Genomic DNA, 6,000 nt, shown 5'->3' with positions numbered 1-6,000 from the left:
AGCCATGGGTAAATTGTTTATACTATAGCATTGAAGAGATTGCAGAGAATTAAATATAAGCACTTGATAAAAAAACTAAATACTCTGTTGATGAAATGTCAGAAAGTCTCACACAAATTAATAGATGGAGTATAAGTACTTATTGAACACAAACAGTAAAATGTAATGTGTATCCCTCTGCCCTGTCATTCACTGTAAATAGTAGTTGAGCCTAATAAGTACCAGGATTTGAAGGCATGCCAGGAAAGAACCAAATATATGAAACATCTTTTCATGGAACATCCATTCTAATCAGGGGAATAAGACAATAAATAAAGGCAGAAAGAAATCAATGAGCTGACTGGTGAAAATGTCATTAAGAAAAGTGAAGTATGGCAAAAGCAATAATTAATGCTAAAGTGGATAAAGGGAGGTCACCTGACAGGAATAGGTTGGTGGGAAAAAGCTGAAGGACACACAGAGATTCAGATGCAGGAAATGTACACCAAAAACAAGAGGAAACATGGCTTACCAGTTAGAAATTTGCACAGTCTAAAGTAGAAAAGAGAATTCTGCCAAACAACAATGGTGAGTTGATCAATGGGGAAGCATCCCCCACCATCTCCTTTGACACATGCAGTAAAATGCAGTTTCTACTGGAAAATCCTCAGAGAATGGCTATGCTGAGAAGAGCAAAGCTTCAGTGTCCAAATCACCGCAGCCTAGTAAAACCATAGAAGACTCCTCTGTCTCCTTTAAACACACGTTGGTGTTATTATATTTACAAATACATGTGTGTGTGGCAGCACTATGAAGAGGCTTAAAATATGAATGCCTGTAACCACAGAATTCCATGTTATGAATTCTGAAAAATAATTCAGGATTGGTAAGTTTTACATACCTGATTTCAAAATTACAAACAGTGCTTGAAAATATATGTGAAATTGTAGAGGCATGTTCAAAGAAATATGCTAAAATCATACAAGGAAAATTATGAGGAGTTTCAACATGGTTGTAATGCAGTTGTGTTTTGTTTTTAAGCTCAAAGACAATTTAATCAGAATTTGAAGAAAAACGCCACGGCGGCAAACTATAAATATTGAGTGCTGCCTGAAAGTTGGAGACAGAAGAAAGAAGCCATGTCTTTTGAGTTAGGCTGACATGGAGTTCAGCCACTCAACAGGGAGGGATCTTTCTAGAAAGAATGGAGTGGAATGTAAGGTGTTAGGGAAACCCAGAATGCTGGAGAAGCCCAGTATGCTAGGGAAGCCCAACACACTAAGGAATCTCTAAAGGCTGGGAATTCTCAAGGGCTTGGGAAAATGTGCTGAGAAAAATAGATGTAAAGAAGAAAAGGGAAACAAGTACTTTTCTGATAAACCAGGGACGAGAGGAGACTCATGAGGCTTCCTGACTGGGACTCTGTATGCTTCTGCTAGTGAAGAACTGTAAATGTGTAAAGGGTTTATAATAAGAATCAGTGAAAATACCCAGGATACTAAACAGTATATGTGATAAAGACAGACATCAGTGTGGCCCCATAGCACAGCAGAAGGTAAGAGAGAACGTAGACAGAAAGAGGATGGGGTTCAGATGCATTCTCCTGCTAAAAGCAAGACCCTGATCCCCTTTATATTATGTATGGTTCTTCTCCTACAAAAGCAGAAAAGAAAGAGACCCCTTCATCTCTTTTTACAAAACTACAAATGAGATAATATGCATACATTTGATACATTCTATAAACATTACTGTTGGTCTAACAGTCTGTTAAGCAGAGAAATAGTCACATTGCTTAAATGAACGTAAATATCATACCATAGAGTTTGAACTTAAGAGCTACAAGCTGAAAATTATATGGCATCACTGGAAACTACTGCACTGATCTGGGAAAGAAAAAATGAAAATGGAACAAAAGAAAGAATGGCAAGTGTGGGAAAAATGGTAAGATAATACCTCCATAGAGGTTAATATGGTCAGATCATGATCTATATTTCTTTCTTCCTTTCTTCCCTCCTTCCTTCCTTCCTTTCTACTTACTTCTTTCTTTTCCTGTAGAATGGTTTTGGAAAAGGAATCTCACTATGCAGGATATCTTTGGAAGTATGATCCTTCTGCCTCAGTTTCCCAAGTGCTAGGTCATGTGACAACATACTACCCAGTGCTAATTTAATTACCATGTGACACCATGGGTACCAGGTGGAAACTGGAATAGCTTCCCCAAAAGTAAGGCAAAAATTTATGCCCAATTTACTGAAGTACCTAAGTTTCAAAGTAAAAATTATTTAAGACAGATGGGAAAACAGGAGCAATTAGATAAGAATATAATTAGCTGCTCTCACTCCAAATTAAAGGGTTATAAAATAGAATCTATCAAGAAAGACATAGAGACCTAGAGATTAATTAACACTGGAGCAGAAGTAACTGAGGTGATAGGCCAAATAGCACTCAATATGTCACCCAGAGTTTTTCTCCACTGACAGAACAATGAAACTTGTTCTTAAATAGCAACAAGAAGACATGATGACTTAAAAAAAGAGAGAGAGAGAGATGGAATTCAACTTAAAAGATGTGAGAAGTTTATGTGTAAATTAGTTAAGGTTGCTCTGGTGGAAACATTGACAAAATGCCCAGAGATGAAGTAGTTAGCCCCATCCCAGCGTTCTCTTTTGTTTATAGCTCTAAGTCATCCTGATTCATGATAAGTGATGACCATGTTCTAAGCTACACAGCAGAGTAACAAGACTGCTGCAGGATCAATTGTCTCACTGACTCACTTACATCATCAGAAACCTAGGTTCTTGGAAACTGATTTGTTTTTCTCTAATTGCAGTATCTAATATGGATTGAACTTGGGTCCTCACGCACACAAGGCCAACCATTGTGCTACAATTTCAGCCCTGTGCCTGTTATGTCTTGGTGTTGTTTACATTACATCAATGGGACTACATTCATAACAGCACCTAGGCACAAGATAGACTGAAAAGTATAGTCTTACCTCAGGAAGAGGAGAAACATATTTTGGAAATATCAAGAATCTGGCACAAAGAATTAATGTCAGGAAAAGAAAAACACTGATCTCAGTTGACTCTGCCAACTGGATGGGTATGGTGGTCTCTGGAGTTAGCTGGAGTCAAAAGCAAGAGGCCATGGAGATATTCAGTTAAACCTGTGCAATCATTTAATTATGAATTTAACAGCAGTGGTCAGTAAGAATGAATAAACAAACCAGTATCCCACGAAGAAGCCTTTCTATGGTAGTAGTTAGACACAAAAGTGCCAACATGGGGCAGCTGCAGCCATGTTAAGTGAGAGCTTTGTGCTCTTCATCTGAGCCCCTCTCCTGTAGACAGTCCTTCATTCTACATGGCCACACTAACCAAACTCAGGTGGGTTTTGAGGAAAATCGAGGAGGCAAAAGAAAGCTATGCGCACTTTCTTTGACCCTTACCTACTTATTTACACTGATTTGTGTAATTGAGAATTCACCTAAGCCAAGAGAGCCTGGCCATTCCAGAAGACAAGACTAAACACTGCTCTCCATCTATCCAAAATCTGGTGCTATTTGTTGTCAATGTGTAGTACTGTGACAGGATGTACTCTAAAGAAGAAGGTAGGGACATCTTATCATATTTATCACCTACAGGTGGTCCTCCCAACCTAACTCCTCAGTGAATGACTTCAACATCTTAGGTAAGCTGGACAAGCTTCTGTGATTCTTTGCATTCCATCATCAAACTAAATCTATGGAATTACTGGTATTGTTGTCAAATTCCATTTAATAGCTAAATACAAAGTATATTGTGAATGTGAGATACAATCTATATTCAGAAATTTTAATAACATGAACATTTGATTCTCATTTCCCCAATGAAGGGAGAAAATGGGTCATGATTTCATATTTTTAAAGATAATGGAGGGACTCTGAGATGGCTCACCAGAGTAGGGCACTTGATGCCAAACCTGAGAACCCAAGTTCTATCCCTGAAACCCAATGGTAGAAGAAGAAACAAATTACTCCTACTAGCTGTTCTCTTACCTTCACATATTCAATGTAACACACACACACACACAAACACACACACACGATGATAGGTAGATGATAGTTAATAGATTGATAGATTACAGATAGATACACATAATAAACATAGATAAATAGATGATGGATAGATAGATACTTTATAAAAATTTGGAGCATATAATCATTTTATTATGCCCCATCTATCCCTAAAAGGTCCACAACTATTACTTTGTAATTTTCCTAAATCCATTAATATTCATGCCTTGTCTTTACCAAAGAAAAAATGAACACTACAGATCATTGACTATTATCTAACATACTTTTAGTGTTATCTTAGTTTGATTCCTAGGAAATGAAGTTCTCTTAAAATACATTTGTTTAAGCTGTAATACACATACAACATGCACACATGCATGTACAACACACACACACATAAACACACACACACACTGTCTCAAGTTTATGTGAACTGCCATCAAGTGTCCTTAAGAGAGTGGCAAATCCCTAGGGGTTTTAATACTGAATTGTGTGATGGATAATACCAGGGAACCCCAAGGAAAGTACTGTGTATACAATACTGAACTTCAAGTATCTGAAGGACAGCTGCATTCAGAAACTCCAGAGAATGGCATGTACATCATAAAAACTGTACAGGATATACCTCAAACTGCCACACAGATGCCAACAGATGTTTTCCTTACTGCCTCTAAACTTAGAACTGAGGATGACACAGAGATTCACTGCTGTGATAGTAGATGACAACTTCCCAGTGTCAAAATACATATATAATTGTCAGTGTAATAAGCACATTTCATAGTATGAAAAGCCACATTCCAAAGCCCCAAATGATGGCACTTTCTGGTTCAAAACAAATGCCATGCTTAAGCTTCCATTCTCCTGTTGAAAATTAACCTTTTCTGTTGGAAACTAACCCATGAGATATGAGCTTTGGCTACTGTTCAGTCCTCTGGGTTTGGGTGGTATCCCATGAGACTTAGAAGTATCTTACCTTCTTTACCTGTCACAGCTTCGCTATGCCCCTGTCCTTGTTCCTCAGCTTACAAGAACTGTAAATCTGAGTTTAATTATGTGAGCCTGGGAGGGCATGTTCTTCTGCACTTCATACTGCTTGTGCGTTCATTTCTCCACTGGTGAGCTGGAAGTAAAGGTCAAAACCATGGTAATTAAATTCAGACAGATTCCTTCCACCTCTATCTAGTGGCTGAAAGGACCAAAGGAAAAACTAGTCTGTCAAATGTCACATCAGGAAATCAAGGAAAAGGTATAACTCATTTTGCCTGGGAGGCTGGGGTTATGGGGTCCAAACAGCATGCATTAATTCTCCCCTTTGATTGGCTCCTGTAACCTCCATACAATACCACACATAAGACTTTTCCAATCCTAGAGGGTCCTATAATTGACCCCAGGAGAACTTTGGATCCCTTGTTCTTGCTAAAGGTATCTGTGTAGAAACCAGAGCAACAGCAGCACAGGGCAGCCAGTAGCCGGTCTTGGTGCTTCTCCAGCATGAAGCACCAGGATTGGTTCATAGAGCTAGGAGAAGCCACTGAAGTGAAGCTACCCCATTGGCCACAAGCAACACTTATTAGACACTGAGGTAATGGAAAGCATACTCCCCTGTGTGACTTAATACTAATGACAGAATCACAATTAAGTCTCATCCCAGAGAGAACTTGGCCATTAACTTTCACTAAATCTTTAATGAAGGACCTGGAGCAAAGGGAGGAAAGGACAAAGCTCATATGCACTATTACTGACAGCTGGTATGAGGACAAAAGCCTGCCTGTATCCTCAAGGCTCTTTGCTCAGGCTCTCTCTAGCCCACGGCTCATCCAGAACCTTGAGGCACTTTTGCTAAGACTGGATGCATATTAGCATTGTTTCCCTCATCCTTCAGACTCCCCCTGTGGTCTACATCCCACTTCTGGAACTCTTGTTATCTGATGACTACTCTTCTCAGAAGCCAGTGTGTTAGTGACACT

This window comes from Phodopus roborovskii, unplaced genomic scaffold (genome assembly GCF_943737965.1).
Source record: "Phodopus roborovskii unplaced genomic scaffold, PHOROB, whole genome shotgun sequence".
Taxonomy (NCBI): Eukaryota; Metazoa; Chordata; class Mammalia; order Rodentia; family Cricetidae; genus Phodopus; species Phodopus roborovskii.
Note: the sequence above shows the minus strand (reverse complement) of the source record.